The 22,676-nt window shown below is 42.8% G+C and overlaps 1 protein-coding gene across 5 annotated transcripts in view; it reads left to right on the top strand.

Annotated features, from left to right (window-relative positions):
* The window catches only part of VPS39 (VPS39 subunit of HOPS complex), a 1,019,836-nt gene that overhangs the window by 812,237 nt on the left and 184,923 nt on the right, over window positions 1–22,676 (top strand). The gene's annotated exons all lie outside the window — the stretch shown is intronic.

Below are 22,676 nucleotides of genomic sequence, written 5' to 3'. Positions count from 1 at the left end.
AAGCTCCTGACTATAAAGAAATGCAGGATTTATTGCATGCAGTTGAACAGGTGGTAAAATATACTCTGCAATGTGGTTTTGATTCTTTAGAGGCCTCTTGTAGAGCCGCAGTTACAGGTTCGGTGATTCGAAGACATGCTTGGTTAAAAGAACAGAGTTTACCTGACCATGTTAAGGCAAAATTATTGGATGCTCCTTTACAGCATGATACCTTGTTTGGTGTTAAGGCAGAAGAGGTGTTAAAGAAAATGGAGGATAAAGCTAAATCTATGCAAATAGTCAAAGATTTCTTACAGTTACAGCCACCTCGATTTAGTAGAAATTGGCCTACAAAGAATTGGTCCTTTCAGTGTCAGACAGGACACAGAGAGGCATATCTCAACCCCAAGGCTCTTACAGCCAACGACAGTGTGGTACCTCAACCCCAAAAGGAGGTGAGGACAAGTCTCAACCTTACAGGAAACAGTCCCAATGACTTTCCCCTTCGTATGCCAAGCACTTCCCATTTGGCAGCCCCCTTAGGGGGGAAACTAGCACTTTTTTCTCAAAACTGGCAAACAATCACCCAAGACAAATGGGTCCTGAATATTGTGACTCAAGGCTACAGGTTCCACTTTCACACTTTACCAAGGCTTAAAGGGAATGCCAAACCTGCCACAAAATCAATGGGCAGAGGCTCAAAAACAAATTTCAGCCCTCATGGACATGAGAGCTATTCAAAAAGTACCACAGCAGGAACAAGGACAAGGATTTTACTCAAGACTCTTCCTGGTCCCAGAAAGGACAAAGTCTGGAGACCCATACTAGACCTTTCAACTCTAAATACCTACCTGGATGTTCCGAAATTCAAAATGTTGACACTACAGCAGCCTCTTCCCATGCTGGGCAAGAAGGCTAGGCTTGTTATTCTGGACCTCAAAGAGGCATACCTGCATGTCCCTATCAGACAAGATTTCAGAAGATACCTCAGATTCAAAGCTGGTACAATGCACTACCAATTCTCTGCACTGCCCTTTGGCTTATTTACTGTGCCCAGGGTCTTTACAAAGTGCCTGGCACCAGTAATTGCATTTTGCAGACAAAAAGGAATTCAGATATATCCATACCTGGACGACTGCCTCATTCAAGCAGAGAAAACGGACATTCTTCTAAAGCATCAGGCATTTGTAAAAAGGTTACTAATTTCTCTAGGGTACACAGTAAACGAAAAGAAGTCAAAACTAGTGCCCTCACAACAGATAATATTCCTGGGTGCCAGCTTGGATACAATGGCCCAGATGGCTTATCTCACGCCAGACAAACAAGGACAACTGACTCAATATTTTCATTTGCTGGCAAAAAAGTCCCATCTCCCTGCAAGACAAATTCGGCAGGCCCTGGGATTCATGGCATCCTGCATACTACTAATTCCATATGCCAGACTGCATATGAGGAAATTACAATGGTACCCAAAAAGTGATTGGACTCAACACTCTCACAGTTTAGAAACAGTAATACCAATAACTCCCTGCCTACAACAGGAGTTTCGATGGTGGGCACAGGCATGTCACCTCAACAAGGGTCAGCCTTTCACTCTACCCACAGCCAGGCAGACTCTAACAACAGATGCTTCGGATTACGCCTGGGGGAGCACACATGGCAGGAAAATGTATTCAGGGCAAGTGGACCACACACCAAATGCATCTTCACATCAATCAAAAAGAGATGTTGGCTGTTCAAAATGCCCTAACAGCTTTCAAGGACCTTCTGCATACAGGACAATTATTATTAAAGACAGACAACACCTCAGTAATGTGGTACATAAGCAAGGGGGCACTCATTCTTGCCCCCTATGCAGGCAAGCCATGACCTTCTGGAACACAGCTCTAACTTATCAAGTTCATCTGCAAGCGCAATTCCTTCCAGGAAAGAAAAATACTCTGGCAGACGATCTCAGCAGAAATATCATGGACCCTCACGAATGGAAATTGAATCCACAAATCTTCAGCATGGTAACGCAAAAATGGGGGTGCCCAGACATAGATCTTTTTGCCTCACCACTGAATTGCCAACTACAGAAATTCTGCACAAGGACTTGCCACACACAAGCATGGAAAGTGAATGCTCTTTCGGTCAGCTGGAAAAGCCTAAAAGTTTATGCCTTCCCACCACTGCCTCTCCTTTCAAAGGTACTCCTAAAAGCCAGACAAGAAAAACCACAGATGATCCTGATTGCTCCAGACTGGCCATGCCAGCACTGGAACCCAATCTTAAAGAACTTAGCTCAAGGCCCACCATGGATTTTGCCTCAAATTTCACACCTTCTGACTCAACAAAACAATCAGATCCTGCACGGTCAGCTCAAAACCCTAAACCTGGCTGCGTGGCAGACTCATTAGTCAAACAGGCAACAACTCTCTCTAAAGCTGTTATGGATGTCATTTTGGAGGCCAGGAGGCCTAGCACCAGGAAATCTTACTCAGAAAAATGGAAGAGATTCTGTCCCTGGAACCAGGCTCAAAGGCTTGACCCTCTTGTCCCAAACATTCCTCAGATTTTACAATACTTAACTGAGATGCTGGATAAAGGCCTATCCTTCTCATCAATTAAGATCCACGCCTCTGCCATTTCAGCTCATTACAACACGGATCCTCCTTTATTCTCTCATCCCTTGTTAAAGCAGTACCTCAGAGGGGCTAAAAACATAAGACCGCCCCGGAGAGCACCAACACCAACGTGGGACCTCAATTTTGTTTTGGAAAAACTGACCTTGCCACCTTTTGAGACAGCCAATCTAAAATTTTTATCATGGAAAACAGCTCTGCTCCTGGCAGTAACTTCAGCACGAAGAGTCTCAGAGCTACAGGCATTAATGGCAATGGAACCTTTTATAATATTTCATCAGGACAGGGTTTCTTTGAGGACAAAGCCTACCTTCATGCCAAAGGTGGTATCTAGTGTGGCTCTTAACCAAACCATCCATTTGCCAACTTTTTATCCAAACCCCCAGAATAAAGGGGAGAAACTTCTGCACTCTTTGGACATACACAGGCAGCTACGCTTCTACTTGGACAAAACAAAAGCTTTCAGGAAAACTGAGCAACTGTTTATAGCATATGCTGCAGGATCACAGGGCAAGGCTATCTCAAAGCAGACTATTTCCAAATGGATAGGACACTGTATTCGTTACTGCTACACACAGCATGGAAAATCAGTCCCTAATAACATTAGGCCACATTCTACCAGAGCAACAGCCACTTCAACAGTCTTTCTCAGAGGAGTACCAACCAAGGAAATTTTGGAGGCTGCAACTTGGAGTTCAGTGCACACCTTTACCAAGCATTACCACTTGCCTCTTTACTCTAAATCCAGAGCAGGATTTGCCACTGCAGTTCTGCAGGGCCTCACAGCCAATCCTAACTCTTTATAGACCAGCCACCCAACCTCAGCTTTGGGATTCTACCCAAGTGTAATGACTGCAGCAGTGTAACACGATGAACATAGTACAGTTTTGCACCTACCGTAAATGTAGATGTTCAAGTGTTCACACTGCTGCAGTCCAGGTTACCCTCCCTCCATCCCCTCTGTCCTAGCTGGACTTATCTATACCTTTCTATCCTATACAACCTTTGTGGTGTATTTGCTTGTAACTGAAGGTATTGTTTTTATTTTTATATATGTTTTATTAGCAATATGTATTGCCTACCTACTTGGGAGCACCTGACATCCGAGGCAAGAAAAACTGAAGAAAATGGCGTCGGATGCATCTTATATACCCCTGGCACACTGACGTCAGGGAAGAAGCGACAGCAACCGACGCCGGACCAAGACTTTGGAACTCTGGCCAACTGCGGGACCGCCTGACGGCAGAATAACCCAAGTGTAATGACTGCAGCAGTGTGAACACTCGAACATCTACATTTATGGTTGGTACAAAACTGTACTTTATGTGCCCGTAGGTGCCATACGATACTTGGGGTAAAAAGCAGAAGGGCACTAACCAAGATATAAAGAGTACCTTCCATGCTCTCACACAGACACAAACACTGAGTACCTTTGTAATAATGTATTATTGGAGTTTAACTGATAGTTTCAGTTTCAAATAAACATTTTTGTACAGAAATGCTATACTATCAACTAGGCATTTCTTTGCCAGTTAAAGAAGCCATGGGTGATATATGTGGTATATACCTGAGAATGGTCTTGGACTGCAGACTAGCTGTATTGTATGTTATAATGTAATTGAGACTTGTCTGAGCTGTTCTGCTGTATAAGTCCTTATTTGCATATTATAGCTGTACACGTATAGTTTGATGGCAGCACAGTGGTGTAATGGTTATTCTTGCTGCCACATATTGCTTTGGTTTGCGTTTCGCTTCCTGGCTATAATACTTTCTTTAAAAAGTATGCATTTACTGGTTGCATGAATTTCCTTCAACATCCCAAAAGCATACTGTTGAACTAGCATTCCTCTAAATTGCTCATGATTTTGCATTACAGGCAGTGCATGAGTCAGTGAGAGTGTTTGTGATGTTCATCGTGCATACAGCTGCAGTCATAACAGATGGGTTCTCCTGCCATCAGGCGGGTCCTCGGTCGGCCGAATTCCAAAGTCTAGGTCCGGCGTCGGTTGTTGTCGCTTCTTCCCTGACGTCAGTGTGACAGGGGTATAAAGGAACCAGCTGACGCCATTTTCTTCAGTCTTTCTTGCTGCACGGTGCTCGAAGCAGAAGCAGTTCGCAAGTGCCGGTCGGCCAGCTCCTGAAATTACGAAAATTTGGAAACCGAAGTCTTCTTGAAAGCTAAGTACCCCATTGGGGAAACTTTTCTTGCCTCAGACCGATGTCAGACAAAGTTAATAATTGTATTTCATGTGGGAAGCAAATACCGCATAAGGATTTCCATTCCCTCTGTATACCTTGTTTAGGCCCAGACCACGACGTCTCAGTCTGTCACTTTTGTGCTACATTCAACAAACGCACCATTAAGCATCGGGCGGAGTTCGCCCAGCATTATTTTGGAAAAACATTTAACTATATTATGTCGTCGGATACTCCGACTCCAGTTTTGTCTAAAAAACGCAAAGATAAGGACCGACACACGAGGTCCGCGGCCTCTACCGACACCATGCCAAAGCCGACTACACGTGGTCCGGTTCTCAGCGAGGCGCCTACGCAGCCCCTGACTACCAAAGACACTTCATTGGTGGTGTCTCCTGTGCCTGAGGTCGCAGGCTCCTCGGCCCACACCCCGACTACAGATACCGAAGCCACTCCTGGCGTTGAACCTCAAAATGTGGACAGGTCTACCTCCACTCAAGGTGTCTTCAGACCTTCCTCTTCTTTTTCCATTAAGGCTTTCACTAAGTCTAAAGCAGCCATGCATTCTAAGAGACAAGCTACACAGGGCCCATCTCCAGGCCCCATGCCTTAAAATCAGATGCTTAAAATGGCTGAGGATTTAATTACTCTTATCAGGGGTTCTCAACCCCCACCGGACAAAAGGCCCAGAGTGGAGAAAGAATCCCCCTCCTCTGATCAGGGCTCCATTATTTCAGAGCACTCTGATGATCAGGAACATTCTTACTCCCCTTTTGAAGACTCTGATGCAGAGGAGTCCATTCCTTCTGTATCCTCCCCAGAGGATTATTCATTTGGGGAAACTTTGCATACCTTAAGGGAACACTTCCACTGGGAAGGCCAAGATTATTCAGATTCCAAGAAAAGGCTTAGGGAATTTCTCTTGCTACCTCAGCACAGGCCTCTGGCTATACCTCCTGTCTTGGACATCCTAGATGATGTTTACTCAGAGGCCTGCCTTAACCCGGATTCTCTGCCTCCAGCCCCAGTCAAGCCTGACAGGTACTACAGGGTTCCTGACTCACACCAATTTCTATACAAAAGCCATGCTGCTGACCCAGAAACCATCTCACAGGGCCCCAAGGGAATTAAGGCCTCCACTGCTAAAAATCCATTACCTTCAGAGAGATTCCAGATCCTTAGAAAGATGGGGAAAAAAGGTATATACCTCGGCTACCTTAACCATGAGGGCCTTAAACTGTCAGTTCCATATGCTAAAATACCAACAGTTTTTGTTATCACAATTGAAAAGTAAAATGTCACAACCTGAACAACCAGACTTGAAGGAGTTGCAGGATTTGATGCATAGTGCAGAACAAGTGGGTAAGCATACCTTACAATGCGGTTTTGATGCTCTAGAGGCCTCATGTAGAGCTGCTGTTACAGGATCAGTCATACGTAGACATGCCTGGCTCAAGGAAAAAACCTTGCCTGATCATGTCAAAGCTAAGTTACTAGATGCCCCTCTACAAAAGGATGTATTATTTGGTGCTAATGCTGAGGAGGTATTAAGGAAAATGGAGGAAAAGGCTAAATCAATGCAAACTGTGAAAGATTTTCTACAGGTACAACCCCCACGTTTCAGTAGAAATTGGCCTTCCAAAAATTGGTCCTTTCCAGCCACGGACAGACCCCAAAGAGGTAGATACAGGCACCCGAGGGGCAGAGGACAATCCCAAGGATCGTTTAGAGGCAGACAATGGCAAGCTCCAACACAAAGAGGTGGTGAGGATAACTCGCAATCATTCAGAAAGCAAGCCCAATGACTTTCCCCTTTGCATGCCAAGCAAGACTCAAATGGTAGCACCCTTAGGAGGAAAACTGGCATTATTTTCAAAATATTGGCATATTGTCACAAAAGACAACTGGATCCTGGACATTATAAACAGAGGCTACAGATTCCATTTTCACACCCTTCCAAAAATGAGAGGCATGCCAAACCTGCCACACAATCAAAGGGCAGAGGCACAAAGGCAAATTACAGATCTCATAGACATGAAAGCTATTCAAGAGGTACCTACGCACGAACAAGGTCAAGGTTTTTATTCCAGACTATTCCTGGTACCAAGGAAGGGAAAAGATTGGAGACCTATTTTGGACCTATCCATCCTAAACACATTGCTACTTGTACCAAAATTCAAGATGCTCACTCTACAGTAGCTTCTTCCCATGCTGGGCAAGGAGTCTTGGCTGGTAACATTGGACCTCAAGGAGGCATACCTGCATGTCCCAATCAGACAAAATTGCAGAAGATACCTCAGATTTCTTGCAGGTTCAACCCATTATCAATTCTCTGCATTGCCCTTTGGCTTATCTACTGCACCCAGAGTATTCACGAAATGCCTGGCATCAGTAATTGCCTACTGCAGACTTCAAGGGATACAAATATACCCCTATTTGGACGACTGCCTGATCCAAGCGGACAGCAAGCACATTCTTCTGAAACATCTGGCTTATGTTATAATGTTGTTGAACTCTCTGGGATACACAGTCAACAAAAGAAATCAAGGCTAATACCCTCTCGAAAGATAATTTTCCTGGGTGCCAACTTGGACACAAACACCCAGATGGCCTACCTCACGCCAGAGAAGCAGGGGCAACTAACTCAATACTTCAGAACACTAGCAAATTGCACCAGGCTGACTGCAAGGAAAATCCTGCAGGCTCTGGGATTCATGGCATCTTGCATCTTACTAATCCCATGTGCAAAGCTGCATATGAGGAAACTTCAATGGTACTTGAAAAACCTATGGTCTCAACACAGCCACAGTTTGGAAACAATAATACCACTAATTCCATGTCTACAAAAGGAATTTCTGTGGTGGGCTCAAGCATGCCAAACAAACACAGGTCTTCCATTCAGCAAGCCTCAAGCAAATCAAGTCATCACAACAGACGCCTCGGACTACGCCTGGGGCGACATGGCAGATCGGTGCATTCAGGGCAAATAGTCCCAAAAGAAAAGCACCTTCACATCAATCAAAAGGAAATGCTAGCAGTAATAAATGCTATTATAGCTTTCAAAGACCTTCTGCAACCAGGTCAACTATTGATAAGAACGGACAACACCACAGTTATGTGGTACATAAACAAACAGGGAGGAACACATTCATACACCCTATGCAGACTGGCCATGTCCCTTTGGAACATGGCCATGGACTTACAAATCGAACTACAAGCACAGTACTTGCCAGGCAAGGAAAACACACTGGCAGACAACCTAAGCAGAAATATGACAGACCCACACGAATGGAAGTTGCATCCAAAAGTTTTTACAGAAATAATCCAAGCATGGGGAAGGCCAGACATAGATCTCTTTGCCTCCCACAAAAATCACCAATTGACAAAATTCTGCTCAAGGATTTTCCATCCAAAGGCCTGGAGAGTGGACGCTCTCTCTTTCATTTGGACATCAATGACAGTTTATGCCTTCCCACCTCTTCCTCTGCTGCCCAAAGTTCTATTGAAAACCAGAGCAGACAGACCAAAGATGATTCTCATTGCTCCAGACTGGCCAAGACAACACTGGTACCCACTCCTGAGGAGCCTGACGCATTCCCCACCATGGACCCTGCCTCTAATGCCTCTTCTCCTGACTCAGCACACCTTCAAAATTCTTCACAGCCAGCTAAAAACACTCAATCTAGCCGCATGGAAGATTCCTTAGCATCACAACAGACCCTACTCTCCAAGGAGGTGCAGGATGTCATTTTGGAGGCTAGATGGCTGTCAACTAGAAAAGCTTACTCCGCAAAATGGAAACGGTTTTGTGTCTGGAATGAGAAAAAGGGTCAGGATCCTGGAAAACTGAATTTACCTCAAATACTACAGTATCTAGCTGAGCTGCTAAGCAGTGGACTTTCATTCTCCTCCATCAAAATCCATGCCTCAGCCATTTCTGCAGAATACAACACTGATCCACCCTTATTCTCTCACCCTCTCTTAAGACAGTTCCTCAGAGGGGCTAAGAATCTAAGACCCCCAAGGAAACAACCAATACCTGCTTGGGATCTCAATTTCATTCTGGAAAAACTGACCTTGCCTCCCTTTGAGCCAGCTGCCTCATCAGATTTGCAATATTTATCCTGGAAAACAGCTTTCCTTCTGGCTATTACCTCAGCTCGTAGAGTTTCAGAACTACAAGCTCTCATGGCTGTGCAGCCTATATCATCTTCCATCAGGACAGAGTTTCCTTACGAACCAACCCGTCCTTTATGCCTAAAGTGGTATCCAGGGTAGCTTTGAATCAGGCCATACACTTACCTACCTTTTATCCTAATCCTCAAAACAAAGGGGGAGATTACTACATTCCTTGGACATCCACAGACAACTGCGTTATTATTTGGACAGAACAAAGCCTTTCAGAAAATCAGAACAGCTCTTTGTGTCCTATGCTGTAGGAGCTCAAGGAAAGCCAATTTCCAAACAGACAATCTCAAAATGGATAGCCCACTGCATACACTTTTGCTATTCTTTTCATGGCAAAACTGTACCTACAGGCATCAGATCTCACTCCACAAGGGCCACAGCTACCTCCGCAGCTTTCCTCAGAGGAGTTCCTACCAAAGATATTTTGGAAGCAGCCACTTGGAGTTCTGTGCACACCTTCTCCAAGCACTACCACCTACCATTATACTCCAAAACTAGAGCAGGCTTTGCCACTGCAGTCTTGCAGGGCATCCTGGCTCCTCCTAGTTCCACCTAGTGCCTACCACCCCTTTCTTAGCTTTGGGATTCTACCCATGTGTTATGACTGCAGCTGTATGCACGATGAACATAGTACAGTTTTGTACCTACCATAAATGTAGATGTTCGAGTGCTAATACAGCTGCAGTCCAGGTTTCCCTCCCTCCTTCTCCTCTTGGGACAGGCCTGTTGGCTAACACCTCCTCATACAACTTGATTGGGGTATTCATTTATGGTGTATTTGCTTGCAACTACTGTATTTTGATTATATTGCATTGCTTTATTACACAAATTTATGTATTGCCTTCCTTTTGGGAGCACCTGACATCTGGGGCAAGAAAAACTGAAGAAAATGGTGTTGGCTGGTTCCTTTATACCCCTGTCGCACTGATGTCAGGGAAGAAGCGACGACAACCGACGCCGGACCTAGACTTTGGAATTCGGCTGACCGAGGACCCGCCTGACGGCAGGAGAACCCATCTGTTATGACTGCAGCTGTATTAGCACTCGAACATCTACATTTATGGTAGGTACAAAACTGTACTTTTTGTTGCATATGCCCGTATATCCCATGATGGACTGTCATTCAGTCTAGACTTAGTTTTTTGCCTTGTGTAAAGGCCGTGGCTCCCTTGGGGCACTGAGTTGAGTAAAAGAGATATTGGATAAGGAATGAATGGGTAAAGTGGGTGTGAGAGAATTAATTAAAAAGTTGCATGTGATGCACATAGGTGAGACTTCAGTAAGACTCTAAGAAGCGTTTGCATCTTTTCTGCATCCTGCTTTTCAGAAACAGATTGACAGCAATGAAAATCTCTTGACCAATCTTGATTGTCTTTTTCCTTTAAAAATAGATACTGTATGGATGTTCTTCTATTCTCATGTTGCAGTATTCATTACAATAGGGAGGTTGCTGCCTGCAGTGTCCACATCCGGTCAGTATACCAAAGTTTTTGGTTCAGGAGTGTACGTGTGACATCCTCTGTCAGAGCCATTAACCAACATAGGGTACAAAAGTGACTTCTGCACTTACCATCTTCAGAATTTTTCTGCCGCAGTGAACGTTGGACTCCTGTTCACCAGTTCGGGAAGCATATCGCTAATTCTCAGATGACCGCTACAATCAACCGCTACTGATTTTATTTATTTATTTACATTTGTTTACTGGGAAATTCCGACTGGACACATGTCCTTTTTCAGTGGAGGCCCGGGGAGGAAAGCTCCACAGAAAGACATGGTAGATAGTAAGCAATAACAATCAAGGTGTGAATACAGTAGAGGTGATCATGACTGGAGAAATACAGGAGCAAATTTGGTACAATTGAGTAGTAAGCTGTAAATACCCTGTTGAGTTTTCCTCGTCTTTTGTTAATTGCTAAGATGTACAGGTCAACTAGAAAGGGGAAGTGTGCTTGTGGGAGACAAATGCCTCACAAGAACATGCACGATAAGTGCGTATTCTGTTTAGGCGAGTACCATAACCATACGTCCTGCCCCATTTGCAAATCTTTCGTACCTAAAACCCTATGCAGCCATCTGGACGCATTAAAACTTTACTTGGAAAATCAAAGGCTCCGGCATCTCGCGCTCGGTATGGAAGGTGGAGTAGGCCCGTCCGATGATCCGCCGCAGAAGAAGGCCAAGAAAATCAGGCCGGTTTCCCACATTGCGCCTCAAGGTTCTGGAGACATTCTTGAGGCTGCTGAAAGCTCGGCATCTTTTTAGACCTCCATTTCCCAAACAGACCCGGGTACCTCGATGGAAACTGCGATGGCGGAAACTTTCAGTATGCTTACTGAGGTGCGTCAGCCATCAGATCCTCATGATGGAGGGGAACCACAGCTCATTCAGTCGGAAGGCCCTACTGTTACACTACCATCCACCCAGACATCGGCCCTTGCTCTTTCTCAGCCGTCTGCCCCTATAAAGAGAAAAAAAACTAAAACATCCTGAAACTCAACCGGTTCCTGGATGGGAAGTTTTCTCTTAAAGTCTTTTTAAGGCATTCCAGCCCTTACAGAAGCAACAACCACCAGCTGCTACCCCTTCAGTACCTCCTTTAGGGGTATCAGAGGAAAAATACTCTTCTGAAGAATCATTTACCTATGGATCACAAATAGACTCTGCCAAGAATTTCATTACCCCAGAGGAAGAGGATCCCCTCACCCCTGAGTCTCCTGGTGAAGAATTCACCTTTGGAGAAACTATTTCCCTCATGAGGGAACATTTTAAATGGCAGACCTCAGAGGTCTCTGACACCAAGAAAAGATACTTTGACCTGTTGCAAATGGAGCAACCATCCCCTTCTGCTGTGTCCCCTTTGCTACCTGAATTTCAAGATGCCTTCTTGGCTACCTCACAGACCCCAGATTCACAACCCCCAGCATCTAAACGTCCTGACAATTTTTACAAGATCCCTCTGGACACCCAGTTCCTTTTTAAAAACCCACCAACAGTTACTGCAGTCTCTGCTGATAAAACATCCAGACAATTACCTTCTACTGCTCTTTATCCTACAGATAAAGACAGCAAGTTCATGGACAGACTAGGGAAGAAAGTGTATACCTCCTCTACTCTGGCTACAAGAGCTCTCAACTATCAAACACACATGGCTAGGTATGTCTTGGACACCATTTCCAAGGCTTCTACCCTCCTATCTGAAGTTCCTGAGTCATCTATAAAATTCCAACTTAGCACCCTACTTTCCACAACATCTCAAGTGACTAGGCACTCCAAGTGCAATTACGATGCTGTGGAAGCCTCTACAAAATCTGCTGCATCAGGATCAGTGCTGAGGCGATATTCCTAGGTGAGACTTCAGCCACTTCCTATGCATGTGCAAACTAAACTGCTTGATGCCCCACTGGACAATACTGCCCTATTTGGACAGGCTTCAGCAGAACTACTTAAATCCCTCCAAGAAAAGGGAAAGGAACTTCGGAACCTCAAACATTTGCTGGTGTCTCCTATCCCCAGTTATCACAGAAACTACCCACAGAGAGCCTCTTTTGTCAGGAGACAGTCCTCCCACCCTGGTCCTCAGTTGAAGGGACATAGGCAACCTAGGAAAAGCTCTACTCTCAGGTTTCCTTCCACCCCCTTTAAGAACCATTCTGACCAAACCAGACCACCTCCAATGTGACTCACAACTACTAAGCTGAAACACCCCCCTATCCCTTCGACTCACCCTCTCCCTAGACTCCTGGTGGAAAATCACTTTCGAAAATTGGGTTCTCTCACTCATTCAGAGGGGATACTTTATGACTTGGTGGATGTTATCCCCCTTTCAGGGAATTCCACAACCTCCAACAAACCAGGTTCACCTTTTCCCACCCATCATCCAACGACTGCTAGCTCAGGGCACCATAGAGCACCTATACTCCCCCCTGAAGTAAACAAAGGTTTTTACTCCAGAATGTTTCTGGTACCAAGGAAAGGATGGCCCATGGAGACCATTTCTGGATTTATACTTGAAAAACCACAAAGCAAAGGAAACCTGATAAAAACAAACCACACTGGAGCCAGAGTAAAGTTGAGCGCTTTCATCCCATTTATTACAGAACTTCTTCAGAACTAAAGAACAATTACAATCATTTCCTTTTATAAAAACATCCATAATGACATCATTTCCTCAACTGATACTTATTTAGCTTAAAGTGAAAAAACATATATGAATGTATATACATACATCTCCCTAGCCATGTAAATATAAATATAGATAGGGGCAAGTAACAGTTTTTCTATATCTGTCAAAAAAATATATGTAGATTTATACAAATATTTATATTTAGACTACACAACTGAAAATTAGTTATTAACATAATTTAAATGACTTTTCACAGAAATGTTATTTATACCTGGGCTTATGTCTGCCCTTAAAAAAATCTGCCATTTTAACTCAATTTTTTCTAAAAACAATTATTAAATTTGTGCATTTCACTGAATGCTTAGCTAAAGCATTACTAAGATCCTTCTTTTTAATAGTGAACATGTGCTCTCTAACTCTGATTGTTTTCTTATGGTTTTACCTATATAAAAATTCTAGCAGTTGGAGCACACTTCAAGATACACCAGCCCCTCACTTTGGCAATTATATCGTCCTTTGTTGTTAGGGTATAATTCAAGTGCTTGAAATAATGACTGTACTCCCATCGTAAACCTACACTGAGTGCAGTTAGTATATGGAAATGTACCAAAATCTGTAGTCATCTTTTCCCTTTTTCAGCTTAGGTCCACTCTCTAATAATTCCTTCAGATTTTTTTATTTTTTTGTTTATAAATTTCTGGATTTATCTTTCTTAAACCTGTTCCGGAAGGTACCAAGTTTCAAAATGATTTCCCTACCCTTGCTTCTACCACTCATACCAAAACAGGCTTTCATGGTAACTGGATGTGAAAGATGCCTTCCTCCACATCCCTATACACCCAGATTACAGGAAATTCCTATGCTTTGCAGTAGGTTCCTGGCATTTTCAATTCTCTGCATTGCCCTTTGGACTCTCCACTCCTCGAGTGTTCACAAAGTGTCTAGCACCTTTCATTGCTCACTGCAGAACACAGGGTATACAAACATACCCATATCTAGACAACCTGCTTATTCTCCATCAGGATCGCCAAGTCCTTCTACACCAACTACAGCAGGTGATCTCCACTCTAATTAGTATAAACAATGAAAAGTCTCACCTGAACCTCACTCAAGACCTGGTTTTCTTGGGATGCAGGATCAGAACAGACAAAATGAAGGCTTTCATTGTAGACCAAAGAATCCTGGACGTTTGCCTATATTTCAGCAAATATATTACCCTCACCTCTTTGCCAGCACAAGAGTTCCTAAGGATGTTAGGCCACATGGCTTCTCTGATACCCACGTTACCCATGGCAAGACTCCACATGAGAAAAATCCAGTGGATTCTGAAAAACTTATGGGGTCAGCACTCCCATCCTCTGGACACCCCCTCCCACTACTACAGTGTCCGAAGAAGAAACTTCAGTGGTGGATCTCTGCCATCCACCTCAACCAAGGAACCCCCTTACAGGTCCCAGCCCCCCAACAACAAGTCTCCACAGACACATCAGTCATTGGTTGGGGTGCAGTACTACTACACAACCAGAAGCATTTCACAGTGCAGGGAAAATGGTCGACACTAAGACAAAAGGACCATATCAACATCAAGGAAATGAGGTCACTCCTCCTAGCCCTACAAACGTTCAAGTCAGCTTTGTGCCCAGGAACCCTGAAAGTGATCACGGACAATATGACTGTCCTGTGGTACATAAACAAATGGGGGGGGGCAAAATCCTACCCTCTTTGCAGCCTAGCCAGCCAGATCTGGACCCTAGCATCATCACTCCAGATTCATCTGGTAGCAGTGTACATTCTCTCTACAGAGAACGTTATGGCAGACTCTCTCAGCAGAACTTCAGCTCCCTCTCATGAATGGATGCTTCACAGAGAGGTATTCCTAGAGCTTATCCACAGGTGGGGTATTCCACAAGTAGATCTTTTTGCCACCTCCAAAAACAGACAGATGCCCAGGTTTTGCACAAGGGATCCACATCCACAAGCCTGGAAAGTAGACACCTTCTCCTTTCCTTGGAAGGGAATCTATCTCTATGCCTTCCCACCCTTCACACTGATTCAGAAAGTGCTCTTGAAGATACAGAGGGACAAACCCCAAATCCTGTTGGTGACCCCCTATTGGCCAAGACAGCATTAATTTTCCCTTCTCCATCTATTAGCCAAGGGCAGTCATCGCAGGTTACCCCACCGAATAGGCTTGCTCACACAGGACAGGGGATCCCTTCTACACCCTCAGATGAACAATCTAAAACTGACCTTATGGGTGATAGGATTCAAATCCCCTTCAGACACCTATACTCAGAGGATGTATGATGTATCTAAATGGAAGAGATTCTCCAGGTGGTGTCAAAGGAAAAACCAGGACCCTATGATTATTCCTGTTCCCTTGGTCCTTTCCTATTTCTGTGAGCTCCTTCACACAGGACTTATTCCTCAGTTAAAGTCCATTTATCTGCCATCTCTGCTTGTCTGCCCTTGTTACTGCCTCTGGTCTCTAGATTGGAGGTTAAGCTTTTCTGAAAGGGGTGCTTCATATTTGATGCCCCCCGTAAGCCTATACCTCCCCCTTGGGACTTGAACTTTGTCTTACAAAAACTTACATTGCCACCTTTTGAACTAGCGCATTCAGTATCCCTAAAACTGTGTACCCTGAAAACAATGCTGCTAGTGGCCCTTACTTCCATTAGGAGGGTATCAGAGATGCAAGCTCTTATGGATATCCCTCCTTACCTTATTTTCCACAAGGACAGTGTTGCCTTCAGGACTACTCCCTCCTTCATGCCTAAAGTGGTTAATGAACTTTCTTTAAACAAGACGATTAACCTACCTGTTTTTTCACCCTCACCGTAAAAATCCATCAGAGAGGACTCGTCATTCACTAGATTTCCACATGCAACTGAAGTACTACTTAGACAAAACCAAACCTATTAGAAAATCTGACCAGTTATTCACTTCCTTCCACCCTAGGGCTCTAGGGAAGGTAGTCTCCAAACAGACCATTTCTGCGTGGATCTCTTAAGTCCATTGGCATATGCTATGCCTATCATGGAAAAACCATACACGGCCATGTCAAGTCACACTCAACCAGGGCAGCCACTTCCTCAGCAGCTTTTTTCAAAGGGGTTGATTTTGCCTTAGTTTTAGAAGTTGCTACTTGGGCTTCAGTGCACACCTTTACCAAACATTACAAACTGGACCTAGCCTCCAGAGTTACAGCTGGGTTTGCCAGATCTATTCTTCAGGGCCTCATTGACCAGGAACCCCAATCCTCCACCCAGGCTCATACTTAAAAGTTTGGTACCCTCCCTACTGTAATGAATACTGCAACATGAGAATAGAAGGACATAGACTAGATGTGTAGAGCTTGCCATAACCTTAGATGTCCTTCTCTTCCATGTTGCAGTATTCAGTCCCTCCCTCCTACCCCTGCTACTTGACCTACCTAATATACCTTTACTTAAATGTGAGGACAGAGTCCCCCACTACCTTAACTTCTCCACTATACACAGCCTATCACGTACCCTGTGACCTAGTCTACATGTGAGTTTCAGGGGGGTCTTCCAATTCAGACCCTTCTTAAACCTCCAGGAGTACAACTGTATACGGCAGTCCATTCTGAAGAGGGTACGTGCAGACATCACTTTTATACCCTACTTCGGTTTATGGCTTTGACAGAGGACGTCACACATACCATCCTTAACCAAAGACTTTGGTATACTGGCCAGATGGTGCTGCAGGCAGCAACCTCCCTACTGTAATGAATACTGCAACATGGAAGAGAAGGACATCTAAGGTTATGGTAAGTACTTGCACAACTATTCTATCGTAGTTAACTTCATAATTATACATACTATATTATTTTGTTCTGTCTTTAGACACAGTATATTTGAGACCATTTTGTTATACTCTTGTGAACCCATCTGTCTGTTTTGTACATTTTTGCATAATGAGTTCTGGATAACTGTACTGAAAAAAAAAATAGATTGAACTTCACCACCTCTCCTCAAAGACAGATGGCGATTTCGTACATGCTACTACACACTGTAAGCACTGCGATTCCCATTAAGACAGTAAACACTATGAAACGGTGATTATGCTAAAGTTCCTCACTTTTCATTCATTCTGCAATTACCTGTTTAATCCAGTTCAGGATTTTGGGGTGGAGCTGGACCCTGGCACTCACTAGGAGCAAGCAAAGGAAGTAATCCTGATTGCTTGTGCCAAACCATCTCAGTCTTTCTCATACACGCATGTACACACACACACAACTGCAGACAGTTTGGAAGAAGGCCAGTTGACTTGTGGCACATCAATGGGATGTGACAGGAAACTGAACCACATGTCATATCCCACTAGGACACACGGGTGGTATGCATGTTTCACACAGAAGGCATCTGATTGGAAAATGAAGCTTGAGAACTAAACACTCACAGGTAGGCTTACTGATCACTAGTCTACTGTACCACCCTTCTTCATTTTTGTCAACATTAAAATTACAACACTGGCATTCAGAAATCAGCAGGGAGCAGAAGGAGAGGGACATGTTATGCAAAATATGTTCATAAATATGTTCCAAACCACCAGTGGCATAGTATATATGTATAGATAGTGAAAGAATAGTATATGCATATGTAAATAGCAGACATTTTTATTTAATATAGTAAAATTTCTTAGAAGGAATTGGTATTTTAATTTATGCTGAAATCTCTTCCATGGCTATATGCTCATCCACTGGTAAAATACAGTCATTTTATTCTTGGTAAGCTTTGTATTTTTTCTAAGGAAAAAATAAAACAGCTACCACATGCAGTGCCACAGAAAGTTGTCTGCATTGCATGAATTACTTAAAAATGTTAACAATGTGAGTTTATTAAATAATTGAATGTCAAACTTTTATATGAAATGTGTATCCAGGATCATATTAGATTCTTAGAATGTGAATATCTGAGGAACCATCTTCAGTGCAATAGTAAAATAACCAAGGTACAGTATTTGCTAGCCATTCTGTTGCTTTTTGAGAAAATGTGTGTGTTAAGTGTTGTTTGTCTTTGTTAAATGTGCTCTTTTTTAACTTTTTGGATAAAACTAATCCAAACGTACTTGCCCTTGGTGGAAGGTAACCGGAATAACTGAAAACACAGCAAAGTAAAATAAAATCTTCTCATTTAATGTACAAAGGTGAGCGCTTTCACAGTGACACACACTGCTTCATTAGACATTTCTTACAAATTCCAACCACACATAAATACACAGTTTAAAATTGATACATTAGTATGATTGGTTACTCTGAATTTTAAACTGTGTATTTGTGTGTGTGTGGTTGGAATTTGTAAGAAATGTCTGATGAAGCAGTGGTTGTCACTGTGAAAAGCGCTCACGTTTGTACATTAAATGAGAAGATTTTATTTTACTTGCTGAGTTTTCAGTTATTCCGGTTACCTTCCACCAAGGGCAAGTTCGTTTGGATTAGTTTTATCCGTCCTCTCGAGCTGTGTTGGACTGTTTGGGTTGTGCTTTATTATCTTTTTTAACTTTTTACTAACCTCGCATGTTTTGCACTGTTTAATAGGTAGACATCACTTTCATTTTTCCCCCTTGCCTTTTGGTTTAACTACTGTGCCCAGAGTTTATATAGAATGAAAGACCCCAGTGATAGCACACTACAGGATCATAGACATCCATATTTACCCGTACTTGGACGATTGCCTGAACCAGGAGCAAACTCCATTGGAAACTGTATAAGAAGCTGTTTAATACATGACTGAAACAGAAATTCAACAGACTGAATAATTCATTGTGAATAAGTACAGTACTGGAAGGGACAGAGGAGGAAACAATTATTTCACAGATGCAGCCATTTGTTATGGGATATCTTGATAAATAAGCAGTAATGCCTGACAGGGTGGGCAGTGCAGAAAAACAATGTACCCACCCCATGGTGTCATGAGGTATGATTATACATACAGACAGGAGGCTTCCCCACCTCTGGAAGTTCCACTATTTCCCTGTAGCACAAATCCTTGAGGGCATTATAGTGTTTAGGAAATGGGTTATCTGTTAAATTGTTGGGTTTGCTTTTATAAGTTTGAAGTTTGTACATATTTTGTATATTTTTGATGTAAAGTGGCTCCTTTGCCTGATATTGCAAAGTTGTTGTAGGATGTATAATTCCTGTTGGAGGAAGTATTTTGCATCCAAAATATAAGTTGTGCAAGTATTTAATAATGTGCACACACAAGCATGTGCACACATAGTCACATACATAGACATATAGATATAGAAGCGGACAGTGTCACACATTTAGAGAAACTTAGATATATGTGCATAAACACAAAGACCCACATGCATACTCTACTCATATAATGCAAAACATTACAACCTGCCCCACACACTGTCCCTTTCTCTGTGTGTCTCTCACTCATACAAGCACACATACAAACACACACACACCAATCGTTTCAAACCTCTCAGTTGTCTCTGATTTTGCAGAACATACCTGATTTTGTCTCATACGTTTTCCCCATGCCTTATAAAATGTTTGATTTCCTGATAAATTACTGAAGATGACATTTAGTCTGTAATGCCAGACATAAGAGTATCTTTCTTCATATCGTCAGAAAATGCATTTGAATGCAAAACCTGTTGTTCACTTAACTTTCTAAGTGAATTTAAATTGTCCCTTGTTTAGGCTTTGTCCAGAATTAGAATTCTTTAGCAAAAAATTTGAGAGGTGCGGTCAGTGCAATTTTACAGCTGTCAGCTTTCGTTCAGTGTGTGTTTTTTACACACACACACACACACACACACACACACACACACACACACACACACACACACACACACACACACACACACACACTCACTCACTTTAAACTGTGCTTAGTGAAGGAAATAGAAATGGCAGGGCCTTGTAACTCTTGCTGCAGTTAATTTTGTTACTTTATTATTTTTCAGACTCCTTAACCATGGCATTTCACCTGCTTCTAGAGAGTGTAAAAAAGCTACCAGTCATTTATTTTTCTTGCAGCAAAAAAAAAACAAACAAAAAAAAAAACACTGGCTTAGGAAAGGCAGCATTCCAGTGTGTTCAGTCAGAGGTATGCTAGCGAAGAAAAAAAATATAGTGGAGGTGTAACACATCAGCACACTTAACCACCACATTGATAGTGTACATTACAGAAAACTTGAGTTGTTACTGTACTTCTACTGTGTTATATCTCAGTTCAATCAGTTTTGCTGTTTGTACTCTACATCTGTTATTACTTAGTCTAACCTTCTTTCTTAAATGTGTATTTTATAGTAATTACTTTTTGCACAATATTCTATTGTACTGCTCTTCAGTGTCCTACGTTATATCTTTGAAGTGAGCCTAAAGATGGCCCATTGGGATCAGTACTCTTAACCCCCTCAGTCAACAAACAGAATGACTAAATAAGCACAGCCTTGATAAGTTTTTGATGCTTTGAAGCTTTTGACTGGCTGTCAGCAAATATTATATGAATATATGTATGTACTATTGTAAGCCCCATCAGCTGTGACCACTGTATTTTGGCTGCTTTTGTATTGCTTTCACTAGGTTTCACTCCAGCTTAAGTGACAATAAACCTGCCAAACTAATGAAGATGTTGAGAGAGAAATTGGAACATGGGTAGATAATTCCTTCTCTATTGATCATCATGTTGCAGCAATGATTAGGAAATCCTTCTGTCTGGTACAACTGATTGCAAAGCGCATGTCTAGATCCAGTGAAGTCCTTAACCCTCTATATTCTCCAGTGATCAGGTACATCATAGAATGCATTGCCTTCTTTTTCTTTTTTAAACAAGAGATAGAGATTGTGTCAGTATGGTTTATTTTCATTTATAAAGTTGTAGTACTGCCTATGTCATACATATCATGTATGACATAGGCAGTCTTACAATTTTATAAATGAAAATAAACCATACCGACACAATCTCAGTTGCAGACATTATACATTAACAAACCATGTTGACACAACAGTAGTTGTAAACATAATACATCACTTATAATGTGTCCCATCATTGTCAGTCAACCATTGCATAGCTCATTCAATTCCTTCTTTTAAGCCTCGTTCCTCCTCTGTATGTATTAGATTCCACACTTCCCATTTTTTCCTAAGTAATTTGCTCCTACCCTTTTCTAAAGATCCCAGTTCCAGTTGTTTTATCTCAGTTACTGTCTTCACTACTTCTAGTAAAGTTGGTTTAGACTTGATTTCCATTTTCTAGTAATTGCTTTTTTGGCAGCCATCATAATTAGACTCAGCAAGGCCTTACTATGTCTAGGCAATTCCCATTCTGTATAATGGCCCAAAAAAATAATTTCCTTAGTTACACCAATTTGCTCACCCAGCATCTCCGACAGAGCAATCTGCATGGAGTCTTTAAAGTTTGCCAACTCATTGCACTTCCAGAAAATATGTTGCTAGTTACTTCTTTGTTCCCCATCATACTTCCAACATTTGCTGTCTACCTGAGGAAAAATTCTTTGGAATATACTTTGGGTATAAAAAATACCTATGTAAGCACTTCCAAGCAAAGATCCTAAATCTTCTAGACTTTCTTGCATATTTGGGAGACATACCTGTATCCAGCCATTGTTTCTTTGTGAATTACTTATCCAGTCTCTCCTCTCAATCCTTTCTAATCTCCTTTGATTGATTGTTATAATTGTCATGCAATATTATATATGCCCTACTACTTATTCCTTTCTTAATGGCAACTTCTAATTTCCTTTTATTCCTATGTTGCAGTATTCATACTGTGGGATTTCCCGCCGTAGGTGACCTGACATCGGTTCCTATACAAAAGCTTAACCCTGGCTGCTGTCGGTGTGTGGGACGTCACACGCTGGATCATAAACCAGGGATCATAAATGTGACAGCTGCATGGACTGACCCAGAACTTTTCAGCCACAGATGATGTTAGCTTTGTCCGTTTCACTCCTACAAACGAAGACTTCAAAAGAAAAGTACCCCGTTTTTTTTTTCCTCCCTTACGTATACTTAAGCTTGGTTGCTTTAGGTTTCCTTTTTAACTGATGTCTGAGAAAAAGAGCAAATGTAATTGCGGAGGTCAGATACCGCACAAAGACTCTCACGACTGGTGTGTTTTGCTTAGGTAAGCGGCACGACCATAAGGCCTGCTCCATTTGTCAGTCTTTCATGCCAGAAACCCTACGCAGCCATCTGACCACACTGCATTTGTATTTAGAAAATCAGTGGCTGAAATGTCTTATTCTCAGAATGGATCCAGAGTTGGCCACCCAATCTGAACAACTGAGGAAGAAGGCCAAGGTTTCCAGGCCTTCTTCCGATGCTGCTCCACCATTGGATGTCCCGTCAGCTACCGATATAGGAGCTGAGGGACACCCGATTACTCTGTCAGCTTTGACGGTTCCTCTGGAAGAGGCCGTTACTGCAGCCACGGAGAGCACGTCTGCGGAGTCGATCCAGACGCTGGCCACAACCGATGTAGAGGGGGAACTATTAGTTGGTCAGCCGACTAAGACCTGTCCTGCCCCAGACCAGGCCTCTATCCCTAGGCCTACCC

The sequence above is a fragment of the Protopterus annectens genome, chromosome 6.part0 (assembly GCF_019279795.1).
Source record: "Protopterus annectens isolate FY-2018-M chromosome 6.part0, PAN1.0, whole genome shotgun sequence".
In the NCBI taxonomy this organism is placed as follows: domain Eukaryota; kingdom Metazoa; phylum Chordata; order Ceratodontiformes; family Protopteridae; genus Protopterus; species Protopterus annectens.
The sequence above is the reverse complement of the archived record's forward strand: the minus strand, read 5'-3'. Positions and strand labels throughout refer to the sequence as shown.